Raw genomic sequence first — 26,814 nt, 5'->3', positions numbered from 1 at the left:
CTTTTTCTTTTAAGCTTTTCATCTGGGTACTCCTTTGATAAATGCCACTATGGGTGGGGATGTTTGTCAAGAGCCTTAGTTGGCAATAAAAGAGGTTAAGGTTCTTGAAAGGGGAATAGTGAAGCCTAGAAACAGAATTTTTATGTGTTGTATACAACAAATGCCCCAGAGAGGCTGAAATATGCCAATCCACATCAACTGAAATAATGGCATCTTTACTGTTAAGACCTGTTAGATCTTCAGGATGAACTGTGAGTTAAACTAAGCTATATGCATATTAGAACCACTGCTATAAGGGAAATGCCACCATGGCAGAGTCTAGTGATGTTTCAGGATGGGGAAGGGAACGGTTGGGAAGGGTCCTTTAAAAGGTTGGGAAGGGTCCTTAAAAGGGCCCAGGCTAGAGGCTTTTAAGATGGGTCTTGCAAGGTGAGGAATGGTTGGGATTGAGCATATTCTATGATATATTCTCTGTCATCAGTAGACAGCAAGAGGAGATCTTAAATTAAGTCTTAATGACTTAATTAAATCTTAATAAATAACCTATTTTATGTGGTAGGCAGTCCTATCTTCCATGAGAAAGTATTTCCTTCCAGGAACAAGTAGGTATTTATTTTTGCTTGTTCTCAGTATTGTTTAACATATACTTGGCAAAATATGGCTGATCTTAATTGTTTCAAGGGACAGGCAATCAGGCTGGTTCAGTTCTCAAAAAAAAATATCAGCCATGTTCAAAAGTAAGCCAAGCCTATATTAACCTGTATTCCCCACAGTCCTCTATACAGGGCCAACAGTCCTTCCTTTAATAATTACCTGAGGAGGGGCGCCTGGGTGGCTAAATTAGTTAAGTGCCTGACTCTTGATTTTGGCTCATGTCATGATCTCATGGTTGGTAAATTTGAGCCCTGAGTTGGGCTCTGCACTGATAGCGTGAAGCCTGCTTGGGAATCTCTCCTTCCCCCTCTCTCTGCCTATCCCCTGCTTGCTTGCTTTCTCAAAAATAAACATTAAAACCTTAAAAAATAATTACCTGATGATTAAGCAGGTCTTAATTTGCCTTTTCTTTTCCTAAGAGCTCTGATGAGATATGATATTCCTCCAGATGTTCAACAGTCCTTTTCCTTCCCTTACAATGTAAGCACTTCTAAGCTAAAAGAGGTATCTAGGCTGAAAGGGATGCTCTTCCCCTTTAAAAAACATTTACTCTCAAACTTTTGTCTTTATAACAATCCATCAGGGAACCTCTTTAACATGAAAATTCTGGACCCCACCAAGATATAATTGTGGAGTAGGGCCCAAAACTCCAACTTTTATTTATTATTTTTTTTAAAAGCTTATTTATTTTTGAGAGAGAGAGAGGCAGAGAGAGGGAGAGGGAGAGAGAATTCCAAGCAGCCTCCACGCTGTCATCACAGAGACCAGCTTGGGGCTCAAACTCACAAACTGTGAGATCATGACCTGAGCTGAAATCCAGAGTGGGACACTTAACTGACTGAGCCACCCAGGTGCTCCCCCAAAACTCCAACTTTTAAATGGAGCGCCTTGGTGGCTTAGTCGGTTAAGCGTCCGACTTTCACTTAGGTCATGATCTCGCGGTTCGTGGGTTCGAGCCCCGCGTCGGGCTCTGTGCTGACAGCCAGCTCAGAGCCTGGAGCCTGTTTCAGTCTGTGACTCCCTCTCTCTCTCTGACCCTCCCCTGCTCACGCTCTCTCTGTCTCCTAGAAATAAATAAAAAACAAAACAAAACAAAAAAACAAATAAATGGACATCTCCTCCCCTGCCCCCACACACCATTACCACCATCACCAAATGATGCTTATATAGAAGTCTCAGGACCTCTCTTTTTGGCAAACAACAAATTTGAGTTTTTCCAAGTAGTGTAGCATCTGGAATTGCCACGTGCAATTAATTGGTAGGTGATCTCTGTTGAATGTGGAATTTCCTGTTGGTGCACTGACATCTCTGGGCATTTTAGCATGGCCATGTGATAAGGAAGGATTTCGGTTTACCTTAGTTGTCTGATAGATTATACAAAAAATCAGTGTCCCAGAATCTACAGGATTTGTTTACAAAGGTAATTCGTTCTGTTCATTCTACTAATTATCTTACCCCTTGTCAACTCACTTCTGATGTTTCAGGTGGAAGATTATCATACTGATGGCAACTTTTAACAGGCTATTTTTTCATTTGCATATTTTGGGGGAAAACAATCTCCCTCTTTTGCCTAAATAAATTTATTTATAGACTATTTTTGAAGACCAATACTACAGAGAAGAAAGAAGCATGTAAAAAAAAAAAAACACTGAAAATTCTACCTTTTATTAGGGATCCTAACATTTGTGGCTAAGATTTTGAAACTTTTTTCTCTGCAAATTCAAAATTTTTATAAAACTTGGGTTATACTATAATACCTTTTTTTGCTTCTTTAAAAAAGTTACTCTGTCATGAATAGTGTTTATGTAAATAAATTTAGTTGAATATTTAGGAAGTTTTTGTTATGAGGAATATTCTTCAGGGAACACATACACATTCTTGTACACTTATTTTGGCACAACAGTTCTAATAATTACTTAACATGGAATGACTACAAGTAAAATTAGTGATCCACGCTTAACATTTAAACACATGCTATCCAATTGTCCTCAGGGAAAGCTTACAGGGAAAGTGTCTGTTTTATAGACTCTCAAGTATTGCCTACACAGAGAAGCCTTCCATGATGACATCAGCATAATTGAATGTGTATCACCTTCACTCCAATGCTCTTGATACTATTATCATTGTTCATTGCCTTTTTTTTTTTTTTACTATTTTACATGTCATATCTTTCTTTCTTTGTTTAAATTCTCTCTTCCCCATAGACTATATGCCCCAGAAGTGGCAGGAATTTTGTTTCTTTTGTTTGTTCACTCTCGCATGTCCAGCTCTTAGAACCATGTCTAGAAGATACCGGGTGCTCAATAAATATATGCTGACTGAAATAATGATCTGTTTCTAACATGAGACATCTTTTTGACTCTCCTTTGTAAAAAGCCATATTCCAGTTGAACAGGAATGTAAAGTACAGTCATATGAAAGCATCTTAGCCAATTAGTGTGTTCTGCTACACCTGCTCCCCGTCTGTTCAGCCAGCTCATCTTCAAAAGTCCCAGATTTGCTTACTTCAACTACGAAAACATTACTGCTGTCAAAGTGACAACATTTTTATCCTGCCCATTTAGACCTACCTTTAGATCTGGGGTTGACAAACTTTTTCTGGGAAAAGGCAGATAATAATATTTTAAGCTTTGCCAGACATGTGATCTTTGTCTTAAGACTCAACTTGGTGGTTGTATCATGACAACAGGTAAAAAAATAAGTGTGACTGTGCCCTTACAAAACTTGATTTACAAAAATATGTCTTACCAGGTTGTGCTCACAGGTCCCTGCTTTAGAGTCAAACTCTTTTTATTTATTTATTTAATTTTTTTGAGAGAAAGAGAGACCACATGCATGAGCAGAGAAAGGGTGGAGGGAGAGGGAGAGAGGGAATCCCAAGTAGGCTCCGTGCCCAGTGCAGAGCCCAACACAGAACTCGATCTCATGACAGTGAGATCATGACCTGAGTTGAAATCAAGAGTCAAATGCCCAACAAACTGAGTCAGCCACCCAGATGCCCCTGGAGCCAAACTCAATCATTTCTCATTGAGTCAATGTTATATAGAATCTCGGAAAGCTCTGTCAAATGAAAATGTTATATGAGCCAAAATTTAAATGTAATTTAAATGTTTCCAAAAACACATAAAAAAAAAGTAAAAAGAAACAGGGAAATTAGTTTTAATAATACATTTAAGTAGCCAAATATAGTATATTCAAAATATTATTATAACATGTAAAATTATTAATGACATAATTCACATTTTTATATGAGGTTTTGGGAATCAGGTGTGCATTCTTCACTTACAGCTCATCTCAATTGGTTCTGGACACATTTCAAGAGCTCAATAGCCATATGTGGCTGGTGCCCATTGTGCTGGACAGAACAGGTCTGGAGCAGGTTTTCTTGACCTTGGCCCTACTGACACTTTCAACAGGAACATACTTGGTTGAGGTGCTGTAACAATTCATGATAGGATATTCAGCAGACATCCTTGGCCTTGACCCACCAGCTTCCAGTATTGCCTTGTCAATTGTGCCAATAGAAACTGTCTCCAGGCCTCACTAAATATCTCCTCAAGGGCAAAGCTGCCCTAGTTGAAAATCACTGCTTTAGAATCTGTATTCTAAAGCCAGGTCAATAAATTCCCTGGAACTGAACAGGATAGTTAGTACTAGTGCTCACATTTGAGGGAAGGAGGTGAAAGGGGGAAGGAGGAGATCTCTTTCTTTCTATAGCTTCCTGAAGGTGTCCCTGCCCCAAAACAGATTAAAAATCATTGATCTGATGGGAAGACATGTTGAATTCTGCAGTTAGGTGCATACCACCAGTATGAAGTCACACCACAAATCCCAGCTTTTGCCTGTGCCCTTTTAAAATGAAATCAATTCCCATGACCAACCTAAGCACTTCAGTCTTCTTTAACTGTACTGTTGTTTTGTCATTTTGATCCTCTGGTGTTGGGATACTGATTCTGAACAATTTCCAGCATTATTTAGCAAGAAGATCCATGAAGGGGCAGGTTCTGGTGAAGATATTACAGGAATGGAGAGGGATCGTATGTACCATTTTAGCAAACAGAGAATCATTGTTATTGAAACTCCAAGTCAGCAAAATGGACAGGTCATGAGATGAAGAGTTACATGTACATGCTCTAAACAGCTCTGTGACCTTAGACAGAGGGCGACTGGCCTGCGTGCTTTCTCAGACTGCATGGGAATAGGAGGAGAAGATATTAACATTATTGTATCCTTAGAACAGTAGTTATGATTGATGCTTTAAACTCTGCTTGACTACTTATATCTATCTGCAAACACCTACCAGGGTGGGGGTGGGGAGGTTCTACTATGAAGGTAAAGTCTAATTAGCTTCTCCTATTTCCTCTAGATGCTATAAAATATTGGAGAGAGTTGATACAATTATTAGAATATGAACTATTCTAATAGCAGATATGGGCATCCAAACAGGATTTCTCCATCATCAGCTTCCATTCTTGGTAACGTACCAAGTCTGTGGGGCAGGAAGAGGGGGACTCCAGTATTTTTCATGCAGTGAAAATTCATATGCTTTGAATCTGAATCATCTGAGGATTTTGTGCATGGTGTTCCTAAGAGACCAACTCCCTTCCTTCATGGAAATACTTTCCTCAATTCTGACTTGTTTTCATGTCTGAACTCACTTCTGTGTTTATTTGCACAGCACTAGTCATTCACTTTTTGAGAGAAGGCTGAGCCATCATTTGGTCCACATGTCACATGCAGGGCTGAGATTTTTGATGTTATATAATTTTAGACTTTTGATGCTATCATTTTATCGTTCAGTGAATTTATACTTATTGTTGAAGACATGTATTGACAACACTTACAGATCTTGGAGAGGGCAAGATGGCGGAGAAGTAAGGAGCTCCGTACTTGCACTCGTGCCCATACATCACACAGAAAAGATCTGAAGCCATTGGAAATCTTAAAAAACCTGAGAGATTGGAAGAAAAAAGACACAGAATCCGCTGAGAGAGCCTTCTAACGGCTACCTCAAGAAACAAGCTAGAGTACACAAGGTGGAGAGTCCCAAATATCACTAAGAAAAGGAAAATAAAATAACCAAGGTCCCAACAAGAGAGACCAAGAGATACCATTCAAAAAACACTCTCTGAAAGGATAGGCCCTGGACAGTCAAAGAGTCTTCTTGGATATAGCAGCACTCATAGACAACACTTACAGAGGATGGTGTTCTTCATGCACCTTTTTTTACAGTTTATTTATTTTGAGAAGGGGGGAGCGAGTGGGGGAGGGGCAGAGAGAAATAGGGAGAGAAAGAGACTGCAGCATGGAGCGCAACACGGGGCTTGAACTCATGAACCATGAGATCATGACCTGAGCTGAAATCAAAAGTCGGATGCTTAGCCAACTGAGCCGCCCAGGTGCCTCTCTTCATGCATCTTTAAATTTATGAGTATGTACTAGATCACACTTTCATAGTTCACTTGGAGACAAATTATTTTAAATATTACCTGTAATTATCTTACAAGTAATACAATCATATGGCATTTTTGTTAAAATGATTTATAGGAAGATATAATCCAATTTTTGAAACATTAATGTATGCCACAATTCTGTTAAATCTGCCTAGACATTTCCTTATGTTTTAATATACCAAGATACTCAAGAGTAGAGTTGCTTCAGGCCACTCTTGATGTCTGAGAGGCTTTTGCACTTGCTCAAACCCAGCAGGAAGTGAAGACACCAACACCTGCTGAAAGGAAGACTCTGGAGAAGGGTGGAGGAAGCCAACAGGAGATCAGAAAGGAAACAGAGAGGACCCAGAGACATCCTGAGGAAGGTGAGGCAAGACTTTAAAAGAAAGGAAATAAATGACCTAGAGCTTGGCTAGAAACCCAAAGCTAGACATTTGTCCAGTGAAAGGGTGGCTATCAGCTTCCTCTTGAAACAGCCACCACTGCAGGCAAGGTTGTTGATGCCTCTAGCAAGAAGCAAAGGTTTGTATCCTCATGTGAGGACCTGCTCACTCCCGGAAGGGTGACTCCTTCAAGCAAAAGGAGGTGTCCTAAAGGAATGTGAAAAAGGGGGGGCATTCAGCCTGAAGATTCTAAAATGCCTTCCCAATATCTTCCTGCTAAGTCCATTGAAATTGAAATTGAGCACCTGTGGCTCTCCGTCTTTTGCAAGCATGTGAGGACATCATATTAAAGGTAAACAAGCAACTTCCTTCACTGGCATCTCAGGGCTGTGTGACATAAAGTCCGTTCCAAAGCCTTTTTGGCTTGATTCATAACTGTTAGACTTTCTTAAAGGTTTGGGCTCATTTGTTCAAAAACTGGAGACTTGCAGTAGAAGACACTGAATTTTACTTAACTAAAAACATCCTCAAGTTCTGCCACTGGAGGGCACTAGTCGACAATATTATTCACCCACCTTTTTTCTGGTCTCATTTTTTCTTCCTTAACTTGACCAAGAACTCTAAATAAATTCCTGTTTCACAGATTAAATTGGAACTGCTTTATCCTTCCATAATTCAGAATTTCAAAGACCAATTTTTTAGAATAATTGGAAATCACGACATTTCCTACTCATTTCTGGAATCAATATTTTTAGCCCAGTTCACATTAACCTAGCACGGTTGCTCTCAGAAGACACAGCAGGGAAATATTCACTCAAAACCAGTAGGCAGTTCTTGTTTATCCAATGACTTGATCTGCAGGATCTAACCACTGAAAATGCCTAGCTTATTAGCATTTAAAGAAAGACAAAATCCAATACAGATATTTAAGTTCACTTTAAAAATGTTATTTTCAGGGTGACTGAGTGGGTCAGTCAGTTAAGCATCTGATTTTGGTTCAGGTCATGACCTCATGGTTCCTGAGTTCGAGCCCCGCATCAGGCTCTGTGCTGACAGCTCCGAGCCTGGAGCCTGCTTCAGGTTCTTTGTCTCCCTCTCTCTCTGCCCCTTTCCTGCTCACGCTTTGTCTCTCTCTCTTTCTCTCAAAAATAAATAAACATTAAAAATGTTATTTTCAACTTGTTGCAGAAATACTTTGAGAGATCTTGAGCCATATATATCTGAATAGACATTTCTCCCTCGGTTTTGGCACCGTTAGGCAAGTCACTCATGTACAGTAATTTTCTTAAAGGAACAATCAATTATCAATAAATACTCTTTCTCTACAGTAGACACCATGAATTTCTCTTACCACCAGATACTACTGAAGCTAATGTGTCTGAACCAAGGAAAAATTACTATTGTGGGGAAAGCTGTCTTTCAGAACTCTGCTTTGAACCGGAAGAATCCGTTCTCCTGACACTGCTGAAGAGAAGGTAGGCTGAACAACCCACTTTGGAAGGCAAGTTACACAAATTTGTTTTTTCCCTTATTTTATTCTGCACCTCACTCCATTTTCTCAGATGTCTTTCTCTTGGTTCTGCTTATTATTTCTGCTTTCCAGTCTTCTTAACTATTGATAGTTTTCTCTATTCACCCCACTCAAAACTGCTATAAGACTTAGAAAGACTAAAATTGCACAGTGGGATCATTTTATTCTCATGAGTTTGCCAACACTTGGGTATTAACTGGCAAAGGTGGCTCAAGATGGGGATTTTGGTATTATAGGCAGAGGCTGTGTGTAAAGCTTTTGTTGATAACATTGGCTCTTATATAACTCAGTTTCCTCCCATGTGAGAAATTTCTCTGGGTTTACACTCAAGAACTTTGTCTTCAAAGGAAAAAAAAAATTCTATCATCTCTCAGATACCTCACAGGGATGTTTTGACATTAAATTATGTTAAATAATCAATGCCAGGAGAGTGCCAGGCACAGAGAAGCTCAATCAATATGAGTATCTTCTCTACCTTCCTACTTCTGTTTCTTCTTTCTCTTAGAGCCTAGAGCCAGATTTTATATCAATCAAAGGAACTGTGTTGACCAATTTCATAACTTATTTGCTTTCCTCTTATTTTCTCAAGCTTGCTATTTTACTATATATATCTTCTCAAATGTACCTATAAGAGGTGAGCCTAAATTTTAAAAAACCATCTAAACAACTTTGGGTCAGAAATAAGTATGTGAAGGAGTGTAGGTAGTTCCTCCTGGGAAGTGATAATGCTGAATAACCTCCAACATCAGATATGTTTAATCTGAGACAGGGTTACCTCTTATTAGTGTTCTAGGGATTTCTGTTGGTAAGTTAGGGTAGAGACAGTAGGCTGTGTTTGAAAACATATAAGCTCATATAGCACAAAACAAAGTTCAAATACTTGCCGTGGCATTTATGAGTTAGGTAAACATGAGTAAGAGAGAACTAAGAATTTTCTCTCAGCTATAAAATGGGGATTAATAATCCTTAGCCAGTGGTATTGGTATAAAGATCAAATAAGATTATGAAAATAAATGTGTTCAATATCATATTGTCGCTGTTGTTACTCACCTAGATGGTTTCCTAAGGACCTTCTGATTCTGAAGATTTTATAAATTAGATTGCACGAGGTCACAGGTTTCCACTTGTGATACCTTACACAACTGTGTAAGGCTCTGCTTCATCCAACCACTCATCTCCCAGTGCACACACTCTATGCTCTCTTACACTAGTACTTCAGTTCACGCCATTCCTATGCATTGGAATCTACTCCACCATTCACCCACATCTTGCCTATCTTGCAAGGTCCAAATTATATCACGCTTCTATGAAGTATCCTTGGAACAGAGCAAGAGGGCGTGATCTCTCCCTCCTCCAAATACTTATTGTTCTTAACTATTTCTTTCTCACTGGGTACAGCTTCCCTTGTTGCCTAGAAGCCAGGTTGGTTATTTCACTCTTGTTGTTTGTGACTCCCAGTGAAACACGTATCACAAGATTGAACTCCTTAAGGGTAGATAGTCTCTGTGCATCAAGTGCCTAATTCCATGCTTAGCAGAGATTAGCCAGTCAACAAGTACTGCGGGAATGAGTTAGGAGACCACTTATTTGATATTAGTAGTACATTTTTGTACATTTTTATGCTCTGATAGGAGACTTAAAAGTTCTTTGAAGTCAAGGATCTACACAGAGCATTGATGCTAAAAAGCAAGACTGGGGAGAGATTAAAAAGCAGAAATTATGTGTTTGCACATGGAAGAATACACCAACATCCCTGAAGTAGACTTTTAAGAGAATTGATTCTGAATCCGATCAAGTCTTTAGATCCAAACACAATTTATAGAGAATGCAAAGAATAGAGGAACACGTTAATTACACCACGAGGTTGCAATCAGCAAAATCCAGATTGTGAGCCGTTCTGTCATAGAAAGCAGAAAACTACAGCCTGTTCCTTGCCTGCTTTTGTACACCCTCAAGCTTAGGTCGCTTTACATTTTTAAAACTTGAAAAAAAAAAGGAGACAAAGAAGAAAATGTGACACAGATGCCTCCTGTAGAGGACTGTTGACCCAGGTTTTTCTCCAAAAATAAATTGCAAAAATAAAACTGAGAGAGATTAACTGAGGCCGAAGTCATATATGAACTGTTTATAATGAATTGGTATATAGTCTGATTTAAACAGACTATAAAATAGCAAAGGAACATTCACAGCAATTACAATGCAATTGATATTTAATTTTAATATTTTAAGATGTGACAATGGTCATGTTTTTTAAAAACAGTTCTTAGCTTTTGGTATACATCCTGAAATATTTATGGATAATGCTATGTGGAATTTGCCATATAGTACTAAGTGGAGGAGGAAGTTGATGGGGTCACACATATAACAAGATTGTCCATGAAGTGTCCACAAAGTCCATATAATTGTTGTACTGGATGACTGATTCATGAGGGTTATTATACTCTTTTACTTTTAAATATATTTGAAGATTTATACAGTATAAAAGTTAAATAGTAAAGAAATAAACCAACAAAGTTTGGAGTTCCATCTGGGGCCGATTGTAGTCAAACGATCTCTCTCAAAGTACTTAGCTTTTTTATTTTTCCAACTTCAGTTTCCTTATCTCTAAAATGGAAATTAAAATGATGTCTACTTCATAGTTATGGTGATGACTATGTGAGCTACTGCGTACAGAGAGCTTAATTAATGCCCTGTGCATAATGAAGTGTTCAATTATTGCTTCATAATGTTGCTGTTACTGCTATTGTTATTTTCTCATTATGTGCTGATATTTGTGGGCATTTGTTGATGAGATGGCAGAGGACAGCATGACAGTAGATGAATGTACTGGTATAGGGATAGATGGGCACAGAGAAGAACAGCAGCAAAAGAAAATGGCGCAATAACCTGTATGTTGCAATGGCTGCTCTGGATGGAGCTGTACTAGACCTTAGACTTGGTATGACGTGGAACAGGCTGTCTTGCCAGGCCCTGAGCTTTTCACTCCAGAATACCATCTTACAATCTGAAGGTCAGGGAGTGAGCAATCCGATCTGACACTTATGCCAAACCTTAAAGCCATTTCTAAAGCTCTGCTTGACAATAATTTTCTGTCACTGATGAGAGGTGCTTTGCCAGAATAAACACTGCCTAATACAGGCTTAAGAGGAAAACAACTTTAAAAATATTGATTTATTAAGTCTTCATTGAATATCACCAGGTCATGAAGGCAATATGCCACAGTGATTTATGGCAACCCTATCCATAGTGCTGATCTTTGAAGAGATAAAGCGCTGGCCCCAGAATGAAAATCCACACATTACCACTTTCACTGAAAAAGTTTTGCTATTGGGGAAAAAAAAGGCAAAGTAAACAGTATGCTTAGTGACAGAATTAATTTGCATTCTGGCACAAGTTTCTTATGTTTGCAGTCTGATAACCAGAGCATGCTTCACATTTCTGAGTCAACTAGTTTAGGGTAGTAGTACTTAATGGGGGAAAATTTTGCAAATCTCTCCCCACCCCTGGTCCCTGGAGTCATTTGGCAATATATGGAGACATTTGTGGTTGTCAGACCTGAATGGGAAGGGTGCTGCTGACTTTTAGTGGTAGAAACCAAGAGTTCTACTAAATATCCTACAGTGTACAGAACAACCCCCACAACAAAGAATCATCTGGACCAAAACTGACGAGAGTGCCAAGGCTGAGAAACTCTTTTGAGAACATGGCTTTAGAATCAGACAGAGGTGGGACTCTACCTCCTGCTTTGCCACTTATTGCACCTGAGACCTTGAGCACAATGTTTCATCCCTATAAGCACCAGTTTCTTTTATAAAACATTGAGCTGGCAGTGCTGTTTTGCAAGGCAAGTGGGCAAATGCAGATAGACTCTTTGAGATAGACCCAGAGAAAAGCAAATGCTCATGGAAAGCAGATATTATTATACTTTTTAGATACAGCTGTTATCCTGGTGACCCATAAACTGCCCAAGGATTCATTAGCTTAAAAGCCAAGGTATCACTTTTTTGGTTTTGTTTCTTCCTTTTTCCCTCTCTCCCTCCTCCCTACTCCTCCTTTCCTTCTTCCCTTTCTTTTTGGGATAAAAAAATGCAATAGGTTCTTTGCAAACTTTGAGGTTGAGTGCCTAAAATGTAAATTTGTTTTATTTCTTGTTGAAAATGAAATGCAAAACAAAATAAAACAAAACCCTGAGTGTGATTCCATAAAAGATAAACCGTACTGTCAGAAAGAGCCACTCCATAGACAGAGCTGGGAAATTCGTTTGAAATTCCTCTTTTGTCCCTTAGGATGAAGTATGATGCATGCCCGGGAGCTTAATGGTTTACAAGTTGGGACTCCCACTGTGTCTTTTTTTGCTGGTGATTTTATGATTCTCCTACACACAACATGATGGATTCTTGTGTATATAGAGCTTTGAATCTGTACTTTTTTTTTTTTTTCAGCTTGAATGAAACCCTTCAAGGCAGAGCTGTGAAGATGTGGTTCTTAAATAAAATATTTTTCTACTGTGCTAATAATTCACAGTTTCTCCACATTTCTCTTCTATACTCAGCGTCAGTGGGATACATCCATTTTTCTTAATTCTATCTGCCCTGTTTTTCTCTGGCTTCCAACAGCTTTTTATGAAAGCACAGCATGGGTTATCCAGGTGCTGGTATTTGGGGAGGGTGCAGAATTATGAAGGGGAAGGGGATACTTTCTTATTATTTTCCCATTACTCCATTAACAATGGCCTTATAATAATTTGAAAACTCCTTGTAAGTGACCTGATATGAAATATTGCATTATAAATCCACATAGGAGACACAACTCAAACAATAGAAGCAATAACACACTTGCATCCTGCTTCTAAGTTATAATGAAATGTTATAATGAAATGAGAGCCAATATACTTTTTCCCCACTAAAGAAGCCATTTGCTTGCTGGATTTCTAAATCTCTATAGAGTTGACATTCTTCATTTTAAAAAACTGGATATTTGGATTTCTGGGTCAGGTGGAAAGATTGCAGTGTCATAAGTGAAAATAGTACAAATTTCAAATGTGAGTATGTGATTTAATTCATGTACATATGCCATCAGGGTCTACTGCTACCAGTTGTGTGGTCAAGTCAGCAATAACAGTGAGCCTATTTAAACCTTCGGCTTTCCATAAGGCCTTTGAACAATATGATGTGACCCACCTAATATTATGCTTTAAAGTACAAAAATTGTATTTGAGTGAGTAACTAAATAATCCAAAATTGGCATATTAAAAAAAATTACTTCAGAGACTCAAGTCATATAAGACTCTCCAAACATGATCTAATGCCTATTTTTCTTAACATATACATTGTTTCTTAAAGATTTGACATTAAAACCATAGGAAGTTGGAAGAATTGGGCTCTCTTCCTTCTGAATTCTCATTTACTTGTGGCTGAATGATTTCATTTAGTTTTTATGGCCTATGCTTCTGAGCGTCATTTGTAGGGAATATCCTTGTCCATTTCTTCCTGTGTTTCTTCCTGGTCTTGTCAAGCAGGAAATACTTCTTTCTCTTCCTGTTCCTTTCTTATTCTGTTGGTGAGTCTGAATGAAGGTCACTGCTGATGTCTTGCCTGGGTTTTGATTCATTTTTTTTAAAGTTTATTTATTTATTGAGAGGCAGAGACAGAGAAAGGGAGAGCGGGGGAGAGACAAAGAAAGAGAGAGAGAGAGAGAGAGAGAATCCCAAGCAGGATCCACAGTGTTAGTGCAGAGCCCAACGCGGGGCTCAAACCCAGGAGCCATGTGATCATGACTTGAGCCAAAACCAAGAGTTGACACTTAACTGACTGAGTCACCCAGGAGCCCATTATTCATTCTGTCTCAAGACTGTTCCAAGTATTGTGTGCTCTGCTCTCCACTCAGGCCACTGTGTTGGAGCCTCACCAGGTAAGGGCTCACCCCCACTGCCAGCTGCCATGTCTGTGACTGCTTGGGCACACTCTATTCCAGAGCCATATTGGAGGAACATCCATTGTAGCCTTCGATCCAAATTACCCTTTCCAGAAAGTCCAGCCAAATCACTCATAAAAATAATCATAGGAACTCTATTTCTGGGTCAGTGTCCCAATTAAGTTAGTATTTGGAAGAGAGTAGTGAGAAGTGGTTAGGTTTCCTAAAATCAGGATATCTTCTTAAAGACCTTAGTACAGATCTTTACTTCTTGTGTGCCATAGATCACCTAGTCTTGTAATATGCTTAAAAATCAATACTTTTCATTCATTATGATTTATTATTATTATTATCTTTAAGGACTTACTAAGGGCCAGGCACTCTGTTAAATTACCTAGGATAATATATTTGAGCCATGGATCAAGTCATCCAAAAAGTACAATCTCCTAAGGGACTTAAAATACATATGTTGATAAAAAGAATGCAAAATTTTTTAAAAAGTAAATTAAGACAGGCATGGGGACATCAAAATATGGGCTCTAACTTCTATCTGGGAAGGGCAAGAAGTCATTTAGAGAGTTTAGAGTATTTATGTTGCACTCTGTATGATGAGTAAAATTTGGAGATGCAGATAAAGGAATAATGATTTAAAAGAAAAAAGGTGTAGAGTGCCTGGGAGGCTCAGTTGGTTAAGCATCTGACCCCTGATTTTGTCTCAGGTCATTATCCCACGGTTTGTGAGTTCAAGCCCCATGTCAGGCTCTGCACTGACATGTGAAACATACTTGGGATTCTTTCTCTTCCACTCTCTTTGCCCCTTTCCTGCTCATTCTCTCTCTCTCTCTCTCTCTCTCTCTCTCTCTCTGTCTCTCTCTCTCTCTCTCTCTGTCTCTCTCTCAATAAATAAGAAAACTTAAAAAAAAAGGCTTTATTGGTAGTTGGAACAGTGAGCATGCATGTGTGAAGGAGGAAAACATGGTTTATTTGGGGAATATTCATCAAGTGTAACTTGAGGAGATGTGGTAGGAAAGGTCAACAAAGCGTGGTGCAGCAGGTGTAAACTGATAAGCAGCTCTATTCTAGGATGCAGACTACACGGTAGAATAGTTCTGGAAGCTAGAGGACAGAAATGAGATTCCTTCAGTGTTTGGTCTTTTGGTAAGTCCCGGTTATGGTATTAGTGCCCTTTGTCACTAAAGAAAATCTCCAGGGATTTAACAAAATTGTTCATTAAAAAAAAAAAGTTTACAGTACCTCATTAAAGCACAAGAACAAGAACAACAACAACAAAGAACTCCAGCATGGGAAGGAAGTTTAGAGAGTTTTCTGGGCACACAGAATTTCTTCTTGACTCTGGTTATCAATCCCTAACAGGCAGAATAGAATAGGATGGATTATGCTGCAGTAAAACCAACTCCCAAATCTCAGTGGCTTAGGGAAACAAAAGTTTACTTCTTATTCACACCACATGTCCACTGAAGGTGAACAAAGAGCTTCTGCCTAGCATGAGAATTTCAGAGAAGTGAGTATTGACAACTAAGTTTTTCTATGTAGAAATAAGAAGTTATCTTGGCTTACATTTCATTGGCCAAAGCAAACTTCTTGGATGTGCTTAACTTGAAAAGGGGAGAAAAATGCAATCCTTTCTTGTGCTAAAACAATGGAGAATGGTTCCAATGTCTGCTACAGTCTCTTCGTGTGGCTACCACAAGAGTACATCCTCATTTTAGTACTATTATCCATAATCCTCTGAAGTATTCCCAATGATTATTTCACTCACTGGATGTTTAACCTGTGCCAGCTACTGTGCTGGCTATTTCACATGAACTTTCTCTTTGAATTCCTACAAAACTTCTGCGATGTTGGGTTTAGTTATTTTACTGGCCGTGCAATTCCTGGCATTTGTGTTCTTCCTCCCAGGATGCATAAGGCCGCCTCTGAATGATCACTAGATGCAGTTTTTCAGGAGATTCTGAAAGATTACTGGATGAGCCAGGGAAGGCAGACACTGGACCTCCACCTGCTGTTGCTGCCCACCATGGCCACCATCTGTAGACTCATGAATCTCCTCATGTTTACTGAACACTCTCTACATGTCAGACATGGTGCTCTAAACCTGTGAGGCAGGTACAACTATTTTGCCCATTTTACAAATGAGAAATTGAGGTTCAGAGAGACTGTATTATGGCCCAAGATCACACAGGTAGCAAGTAACAGAAATGGGGATTCAACTTGAATACAGCTTACACCAGAACTGGTATTTAACAACCATGCTATTCTACTAAAGGGGCTAGATAGGAAGGAAAAGTAGATGAGAATTTGGGTTATAAACTGAGGTTTAGGATGAATGGAAATAAATGTGGAAAACACTAGAGAAATGAATGCCAATCTAGAATATTAGAATTGAGACTGGGAAAAAAGATTTAAAATGTTTTATAGGGGGCGCCTGGGTGTCTCAGTCGGTTGAGCGTCCAACTTCGGCTCAGGTCACGATCTTGCGGTTTGTGGGTTCAAGCCCCATGTAGGGCTCTGCGCTGACAGCTAGCTCAGAGACTGGAGCCTGCTTCTGATTCTGTGTGTGTGTCTTTCTCTGGCCCTCCCCTGCTCACACTGCCTGTTTCTCTCTCTCTCAAAAAAAAAAAATTAAAAAAAATAAAAATAAATAAAATGTTTTATAGGTATGAAATTCAAAACACTAGGAAATTAATAGAGTGTAAGAGAAAGAGAGGAAATGAAAATGATTATTGGTGTGATGCCTAGAGGGAAAAAATGAAAGGAAGATATGGCTTATGGGTATAGGTGGAGAAATGCATTCAGTGTTGGATTTACTGAACTTTCTACACAAGTGGGAGTTTTTTTTTGTAAAAAATAGCTATTTATCTAGTGTGTAAAAGCACAGATCTATGATAGGTATTATAGATATGTAATAAATAAATCCATTTCCATATATGTTTAAGAATGCATGGATCTAAAAGATTAAGACTTGAGCTTCATTCATTTATTCATTAAAGCATGTATTTAGGACCTTCCAAAGCATGTGATAGGTAAAGCAAAGAGGGTAGAATAATTCAGAAAAATAAATATGATCATGAAGAGAATTAGAGAAGGTAAAAGATCATATTTGAAAGCATGCTTATGTAAAAGGATATGGAAGGGAGAAAGAAATTTGAAAAGGAGTGGTTGTCAAGGAAAAAAGAGACTAAAACAACACAAAGTCCCAAAATTCTGTGTATGAGAAAGATTTTAGGAAGAAAATTATGAGTGCCCAACAGGAACAAATACCACTGAGATGTCAGAAATGTATTTACAGATGTGTTGGGAAGGAAGGAGAGAGGGGTGGATGTAGAGAAAGCACATATGTTTATTCTTTTAAGAAGTGTGGCAAGAGAAAGAAACCAGGAAAGTGGTTCCTCAGAGGTAGTAGGAACACAGGAGGATTTTTAAAGGTAAGTTTAAAATAAAGGGGGGGCTAGTGAAGAGAGAGAGAATCTAGAAGTAAGGAGTAGGATTGGGGGAGGTTGGTATTTGGTTGATGTGAGATGGTGTGTCAGGTGGGAAAAATGTGTTGAAGGCCAAGGACAGGTCTTTGTGTTACTTTTTCCAGCAACCTTTTCAAATGAAGAGAACCAGCTTCAAATATTGGAAAGGACTCAGAATTAGAGATGAAAATCATGACCATTATTAGGGGAACAGGTGGTGAGGGACTCAGAGAGTGTATTTGTTGCCTAAGTGGGAAACATGCCTTAACAAATGTGGTTAAACGATATAAATTTATTCTCTCTTAGTGCTGGGTACTGAAGTATGAAATCAAGGTGTTAGCAGGGCCATGCTCACTCTAAAGACCCAAGACAAGGATCCTTCCTTGCCTCTATCTTCCAGAGATTGCCAGCCATCCTTAATATTCCTTTGTTTGTTGCAGCATAACTCAAATATCTGCCTCTGTGTTTACCTGGCCTTCCCTGTATGCCTGTTTGCATCTCTGTATTTCTCTCTTATAACGACATCAGCCATTGGATTTATGGTCCATCCTAATTCAATATGACCTCATTTTAACTTGATTACATCTGCAAAGACCCTATTTCCAAGTAAGGTCATGATCTGAGACTTCATGTGGACATGATTTTAGAGGGACATTAGTCAACCCAGTACAGGTAGTAAGAGCATCCTTGAAATGACAATTGTAGAATACAGCCTGAGGAGTCAAGAAGTGACAAAAGTGATGATGAATAATAATATCCCAGTGGGGTTAAAAGACCAATGAGGAGTCTAAGGTTAGAAGCAGAGGTATGCAGGTTTTACTCACTGAAGGAAATTTCAGGATTGGATACTCTGGAAGTTAGACATTTAGGCAAAGGTACAGAATAGAAGGACTTAGGTTCTTCATGGATTTCTTATAGTTTCCTTATCCTGCTCAGTAGAAAGATAACAGGCAAAGACCAAAGCTTCATGAAGAAGAACCAAAGCAGGTCAGAATGTTCACTTTTGTGCTAACCACCACACTCAAATAGCACATATTCATTTATTCGTTCATTTAACAAACATCTCTGGAGTGCTTACCATTCAACGTTAATTATTCCAAGTTCTGGACTTATAGTAGTGAAACAAACAAGCAAATGAAGAAACCAAATACCTTTGTCCCTGCCCTTCTAAATATTGCATTCTGTAGGGGAAAAGATAATAAGCAAATGTATAAATATATAAATAGAGAATATGTGTCATGTTCTCTCACAGAGAAAACATACATCAGCCCTGAGGCTGAGCAACCTCCTTAATCTTGTATATATGAATAAGCTCTTGTCTTTGTAGAACAGTAGATTTTGAGAAATCTTTGTGTCATTCTTTTCTGTGTCCAGAGAGAGTTAAAATATGGCTGGTATTACAATGAATATACTGTTCAAGAAATCCTTCAGAAATATGCATACACAGAGAGGTACAGGAGTAAGGAAAGCAAGACAAAAATGTTAGTAATTTTCTTATGGAATCGTATCCTTTAATATTTTGCCTCTTAGGTCCACTTTCTTTGCATGGAATCAAAGCATTAAAATAGCAACAGGTGTATTTGAATACAATGAATGATTGTTTTTCTTTTTGGACAAATGACATTGGCCAATTGACCCTTCCTGTGTTTGTTAGGAAAATTTCCTTCTATGGATACTGGGGGACAACAGCTGCTGGCTCACACCCCAGATACTGGGCATCCCCTTGCAGGGAGGGCACAGGCATGTGACATAGGCAGACGGAACCACGCATGGTTTGATGGTTGTTTCAGGATCAAATTCTGAGAGCAGATGTTGCAATGATACAAACACTCTGTTACAGTTAGTGGTGGTACCAGTTCTCCCTCTGATCCATCTCCAGTGTGCATCTGAGTGTTGCCCTGGTGGCTTGATCCCAAGTCTAGTTCCTTCATGCTCCCAATAATTTTCTAATTTACTGTGTGTTAACCTTTTAGAAAAAATTATTTTCCTGCTTTGATCCATTCACTATCAGCTTCAGTGCCTAGGGGCTAAGAAAACTGACAAACAAAATTTCTAGGAACATTTTTCAGCTTTTTTATGTTTAGTGTTTCATTTGTTTGGATAGTTATTGAGCACTTAGTATATGCTAGGTACTTTGATGAAAATTGGGGATGTCATGGTAAGTAAGGCATATCTTGTCCCAGCTCTTGGAACATTCAGTTTGGGATAGAAGGCAGACAAGAAAGTGAACAGTTTCAGTAAGATGAACACCATGACACGATAGGGCAAGAGAACACAAAAGGTGGGCTGCTGGTTCTCATCCTAATCCATACTTGGTGGTCAAGAAGGAGGGTAGCCCAATTAGGCCTGGGTTTGGAGAAAGCAGGGTCCATACTTTCCAAAGAGGCAAAGAAATTTTGAGAACTTGGTGGTGAGGAGAGTGTCTCAACCTAGCAAAGAAATGAAGTACTGTGAGTCATACTGGAACTTCAAGCAAACAAGTACCTTATATGGAGTCTGGACCCACAGACATCAGAATGTCGACTAATTCCAGATCCCTTTTCTAGCAGGGCAGAAAGCTCTAATGTCCTGCCAGAGGGGGTCTTGTTAATGCTTGGACTCAGTCTGTTCCTAGTCTGTTTTCACCCTAACATTTATGTTTATCAGATACTACTACAACTATTAGTACTGTGGGTTTACATGTACTAAACATTAACCACCATGTACGGGGACATGTGTGATTTTATTTAATCATCTGAGGATTCTGAGATAGTCTCTGTTAGACTTCTAGCTTCCCACCTTAATCTGTCCTTTGTATTCATGAGTCCACGCAAGACGACATTTCCCAGCCTCCCTTGTGGCTATGTGTGGTCATGTGATTAAGTTCAGTCTCATGGAGTATGAGAGGAAATACCATGTGCAGTCAAACCTGCAGCCATAAGACCGTGGGCAAGCTTCCTTGATATTTTGTATCCCTTTCAACAAGCCATAACCCATGGAAGCCTAGCCTGTGCTCTACAGAGAAAAACAAAGTTCTAGGGGATAGCAGAGCAACATGAATGAAGACCCCTGGGTGACTGTATTGAATAGGGCCACCCACCAATCTGGAATGTTTCCTTCAGACTCTGATATATAGAAGATACAAACTTCGATAGTAGTTAAGTAAGCCACTGGGTTCATGCCAGGTCGGTGTGATAGTTGCCTCAACTCAGGTTAAATTGATAGCCTGCCTGCATTCTGGTTCTGACAGGTGTCACCGCTGCTCTGTGGTAAAGGAGGGTGCTGGGCTCAAAGAGAGACGGACTCACTCTCCTCGATTCACACACATAACAAACAGACAATTCAGATCTGCTTGTCTGCAGGTTTCATGCTCTCGAACACTCTGCTGTCATTGCCTTAGGACTGGCCAGACCACCCAGACTAAGTGTTGTAGTGTTTGCTATTGTGTGAAATCCCACAGAGGCTAGAGACAAACGTCCTCTTCACTACTGCTCACCTGAAGAATACATACAGTTATGAAGTTAGGCTCCAGTCAACAGGCTAAGTAAAAGGAAAAGATGTTTGAAAATGTTCCTGTGAGAAATGGAAGAGGGCTCATTAATAATAACATGTGCCATTTGTTGAGCAGAACAAACAAACAGATTTTTGGCAACGAGATTTACTTCAGAGAAGAAAGGAAGTGCCTGAGGCGGTGAGGTGGGGGGCAGACTGCTGACACACAGATGTGAGAACAAGATGCTTACACCAGCTGTGCACTAAAGAAAGTTATCGCAACTATCAATTTTCTATTTTTGTTTTAGTAATTTATCAGTTAGAATTATCGCACTGTGAGAGCCTCGTAATGGAGACTGCACTTTTGAAAATGCGAGAACCAGTTTTAGCAAATGTTCTGAATATGCACACAGGCTCACACTCGATATGTGAGGAGAAACCATACAAAGGACAAAAGTCAGCTCTGTGTGTTTTGTGCATCCGTGGGCCCCCATTATTTTGGCTCCGAATTATGCCTGTTCATGAAGAACAGGTGCTCGAAATAAAATCAAGGGGAAAACCACTATGAATTCAGCCCCTCTAAAGACACTGCAAGAATTTCTAAAATTACTCTTCTTAGACAAATTGTTCCCACAAGCCCAGACAATTTTTTATCTTGAGGGTGCACAGGGGATACTAAATCTTCCTGTCCACATAAACTCATTTTCAGATGGGTCGGAGATTCCATTTATCATATATGTAGGGCTGGGGCTTCTCACATCACATTAAAGGTTAAAGCTGAGAAAGTGAGGGAGACACTGCCCTGCCCTAGTGGGGGGAGGCTGTGTCCACAGACACTGGGGGTGCTTCTGTATGTAGCAATGCATGAAGATGAGCAACCTTATCATTGGCTTACATTAAATTGCCTAGAATTCAAGTGAAAACGTTTAAACTCATTTGTGTAAATGGAGTCTTTCAAGATGAAGAGATTAAAGGATTTAAGGGCTAGTGAGTTCCAAGGGAGTGTGTGTGTGTGTGTGTGTGTGTGTGTGTGTGTGTTTAAATATATTTTTATGTATACATATATTTTTACATATATACATATTTGTTAGATATGTACAAGTGATTTAAATGACTTAAAAATGTAGAAACATTTTTCAATGGCTTCTGATCCAAAATATAATTTAATAAATATATTTCTCAGTGCCAGATGCCAGCGGCTGGCACCTGCTTAGGCTGATATCAAGTTTACTTTGTGGAATGGAGTTTTCTTTGGAGCCAAGGGAATTCTCTGTGCAAGAAAATCTTTCCCAGTTCTTCATAAATATGCCAAGAGAGCTTTCTGCTGGACCAAGGAAATCAGAGTGAGGCAGACCTCAAGGAAGAAAGCCAAGTTCATTCATTAGCAACTTCATAAACACTTTAAATGACAAATTTGTAGCTGGCGTTTTGTCACAAAAGATTTTGGAAGTGTGTTCTTTCCCCACAATTAGAGCTGGTGTCATTGGTCTTAGCCTTCAGCTGATCAGATGAGAGAATGTAATCAACTCCTCAAACCTGGCTTTAGTCAAATCTAGACAACATAAATTATGGGATAAAGACATCATCTTAGATTACCGTTCAAAAATTGACAATCAAGACAGGGAAGATTAGAATTTTATCTACCAAATTAGTTGCATTCATCTCTTGAACTGAGGCTGCCAATGTGTCAGAAATCAAACTGATCACAGCCAAGAGATATTGAAAGAAGTAAAACCCAGGGGAGAATGAAATGTATTCAGCCAAAGGAAGCAAATACAAACAATAATGGAAACAGACGTCTTTTAGTTAATTTCTAGTAGGGAATTGCTTTTTTGCCAGGGTACTAGGTACATGCACATTTGTGTCACGTTCAAAGATTCTGAATTCAGAGATACTAAATCCTCAGTGCTTTTGGTGTGGACAAAATGGAATTTTAGTGTAGGGTCAGAATCTTTAAGCGATGGTGCATCTCTTACTTCCACTCAAGGAAGACACTGGAGATGGTTGCAATTTTTATCCTTACACCAAGAAGTACCCAGAAAAGAAATTTAGAACTCGATAAAATGGATGAGAGAATGGCTCATCACCTGATTTTTACAATCAAGCCAGCCAAATCCAGGAGAATGCAAACTATCCTTCAATTTTTAACTTTAGTTAAAGTTAAAATACATGAAAGAGCCACTATACCACTGTAAGTTATTAATTGCATCATGATAAAATTATGGTAAAATTTTTGCTTGTTCCTAGTCACAAGGACCAATGAGTTGCATTCACTTTATTGTCCTTCTTGCCCAAACTGGAGCCACTTCACTAGCTAGGGATAGGGAGAGCTAGGCCATAAAATGTAATGATTATGGTGAATTCTACTGGCCACATTTCTGGGTGCACTAGAGGGAGGCTTTGTTTATTCTTGCCTCTTTTCTAGGGGACACCCATATGTAGGAAATAAACTAATGTTAGTGACTTCTTGTATTAGCATGCTAGGGCTTCTGTGAAAAATTACCACAGATATGGTGGCTTAGACAAAAGAAATTTATTGTCTCATGGTTCTGGATTGTAGAAGTCCGAGATCAAGGTGTTGTCAGGACTTGTTCTTTCTAAGGTCCCTGAGTGAAGGTCTATTCCATGCATCTCTCTTGGCTTGTAGATGGCCATTCTCTCCCTTTATCTTCACATTGCCTCCCATCTATGTGAATCTCTGTGTCCAAAATTCCCATTTTTATGAGAATATCGGTCATATTGGATTAGTACCCCTTCTCCCAATGACCCCAAGTTAAGTTGATTACTTCTGTAAAAATTGTCTCCAAATTATGGAAAGAGCACAAATGTCCATCAACTGATGAATGGATAAAAAAGATGTGGTTTATGCATACAATGGCATAAAGGCATAGCCTTTCCACTCATCTACTTGGCAATGAGAAAGAATGAAATCCTGCCATTTGCAACAATATAGATGGAATTGGAGGGTATTATACTAAGTAAAATAAGCCAGTCAGAGAAATACAGATATCATATGTTTTCATTCATATGTAGAAACTTAATAGAAACTTAATAGAAGACCATGGGGGAAAAGGAAATAATAGTTTCAAACAGAGAGGGAGGGAAACCATAAGAGACTCTTAAATATAGAGAACAAACTGAGGGTTGATGGTGGAGGGAGAGGGGAAAATGGTTGATGACTATTGAGGAGGGCATTTGTTGGGATGAGCACTGGGTATTGCATGAAAGCGATGAATCACAGGCATCTACCCAATGCCAAGAGCACACCGAATATACTCTATGTTAGCTAACTGGACAATAAATTATATTTAAAAAATTCTGTCTCCAAATAAGCTCACTGTCTGAGGCACTGGGGTTAGGACTTGCACATATGAATTCTGAGGGGATGCAATTCAACTCATAAACTTATTATATATTTATCATTGTCTGGGTTTTCCCCCGCTCCTATATAATTTCAAATCCTCAGAATGATTCTGCAAAGCTGGTGTCATTGATTCATTTTGTCTACATTTAAGGCTCAGAAGGAAGAAAAGGAAATTCCTCCAAGTCACCAGGCTAGTAAGTGAAGTAGGAAGAATTTAAAGCCAAGTCTTAGTAATTCTAAGACCATAGCCTTTCCACTCATCGATATTGTTCAAGCAGTGTTCAGTGAACACCAGTGAGTGTCAGATACTGCACTAGGCACCGAGAAATTCAGAGATCATGAAAACGCCTCTTGAAGGACTACATATTCACACTAGGAAACATTTTATTCCACAAAAGCCCAAGGAGTAGTCCAGCTCTTTCATAAAGTCTGTAATTATAAAGCATGCTTGGAAACAACACAGGACATTTTTGGTGGGCCAACATGTTTGATGTTTTTGGTATCTTCTCCACTGCTAGAGTTCAACCCCACTGGAATGCATACAAATTCTAGTGCAGATTACACAATTGGCAAAACTGACAGGTATATATTTATGAGACCCCTAAAATAGGAAGACCAGGGAAAAGGTAAACATGCAGTTTTGATGAGCTTATCGGAAATTTTATGATAAGAAAATCTAGAATTAATCTATTTTTAATTTCAGTAGATAGGAATGTTTTGTGTTTATGGTGTAGTATTTTTTAATGTATTGCTTTAGTGTTTATGGCCTCAAACACTCAGTCAAAAGCTCTGGGGAACTCTTTCTCTCCTTCCATTTTTATTTCCAACTGCCAAAGCCGTGGAGACTGAGTGAGGATTGTTTTTATGAATAGATGCAATGAATTAGAAACAATGAATTGAGAACAATGACTTATATCTAGTGACTTTTTCATCCTTTGCTTTCATGAAATAAACCACCGTGTATAGTATCACACTTATTCTTTCATGTTATTAAATTTCTTGTCAAAATCTTCCTTAAACCACAGAGACGAAGATGAATTCTCCCTCTGAGTCTGAGCAGTTAAATTTACTTCTCCGACACACTGCAAGTTGATTTAGAGCTAATCTGTCTGCTTTTTATTGGCTCCGTGTAAAACATTGTTCTTCTTGGTTTGTTTTCTTTCACTCTTCATTGTCTTGTAGAAATATGTAATTTCAATTTATACCCTAAGAAATTAGTCTCTCTGAGAAAAATCCACGAAGACTTTTATAAGAAAAGAGAAACATGCATTACTTACATGCTCTTGGATGTCCTCTGTGTAACAACAGGCTGGAATGATGACAATCTGAGGGAGAAAAGGGGTAATAATCAATATTTGGATAGTAACTCTAATGAACAGGAAAAGCCATGATCCAGATACAGTTAGCAACAGGGGAAACTGCTCCATTGACTATTTATTTGTGTTAAAGTCTGGCCCTCCATTCCATCAGAGGTATGAATATTCAGTTTAAATTCATGACACCACATTTGATTCTTCTATTGGTTTTATTACTAAGCAGATATGTTGTAGATGTTTAGGAATAAAATGAAAGAAAAGTATCAGTAGTCTTGGAAAACCAATCTGGGTTATAAAGAACCAGTCCCAGAAATGAATTTCATTTTCTCATAGTCGCTAAGTGTGTGATGTGGGCAAATGATAGCCTGTTTCAGTGAAAGTTCAGTCTTAGACTTCCAGGATCTCCCTTTGAAGACATTTGAATTGGATGATAGTACAGTGAGGTTAAGTTGCCACTGCTTTGGAAAATTATATTTAAAGTTGGTTTATTAATTTATGTCAACTTGTAAGATTTCTAGTGGTACGACCACAGAATTTAGAAGTCATTTTTTTTTAATTCAACATTTTAATTCAGTAAGTATTTATTGACAACCTACCATGTGACACGCACTTGGGCTACGCATTGGTGATGACATAAGCATCAAAACATAGTCTTGAACTTATAGTTTAGTGAGCAAAAACCAAGGAAAAAGAGAGCACCAACCATAGGGAGTGCTGTATTCTATGCCCTGCTCTGCTCAGTTACATCATACATACTATATGACAGGATTAAGGTTCTATATAATGCTCTAAGGGCACTGATGACAGAATGTCTGTGTAATAGAAGCTTGGGGAAAATATTATGGAGAAAAATGGCATCTTGAATGAGAGATAAAAGATAACTAAAACTGAACCAGATACAATGCAAGAGTGAGTGTGGCAGAACATCCTCAAGGAAAGGTGTTCCAGATAGAAGGATAGGCATATACAAAATTCCTGAGTCACATCAGTGACCTGGATATGGAATAAGCCAGTATAGTGGAAGCTGGTATTGGCTTCCTAATATTCACTGTAAATCAATTCCACTGCGAAAGACTGAGGGTTTTGTATAATGACTACATTTCTAGGAGTTGGACTTGATTCGTTAAATCAATCCTAGCCATCATTTGCCAATGATTGGTTTGGAGTCTAGGTTTACATCCTTTGGTTCATGGCATTTTTCTAATTGAGGGTTTGAGAGGAAGTGGGACAGTGGGGGTACAATGGGACAT

At 38.8% G+C, this 26,814-nt stretch overlaps 1 long non-coding RNA gene across 1 annotated transcript in view; it reads right to left on the bottom strand.

The window, feature by feature from the left end:
• LOC120230830 overlaps positions 1-26,299 on the bottom strand; it is a 32,494-nt gene extending 6,195 nt beyond the window's left edge. The window contains exons 1-2 of the long non-coding RNA XR_005528175.1: positions 26,268-26,299; positions 25,526-25,573 (exon numbers count right to left, since the gene is read on the bottom strand). This is a non-coding gene — a long non-coding RNA (uncharacterized LOC120230830). The remainder of the gene's footprint in view (positions 1-25,525; positions 25,574-26,267) is intronic.
• Positions 26,300-26,814: the final 515 nt, after the last annotated feature.

This window comes from Hyaena hyaena, unplaced genomic scaffold, assembly GCF_003009895.1.
Source record: "Hyaena hyaena isolate Hyena2069 unplaced genomic scaffold, ASM300989v1 scaffold_48, whole genome shotgun sequence".
Lineage (NCBI taxonomy): Eukaryota > Metazoa > Chordata > Mammalia > Carnivora > Hyaenidae > Hyaena > Hyaena hyaena.
Note: the sequence above shows the minus strand (reverse complement) of the source record. Positions and strands in the feature narration are given on the sequence as shown.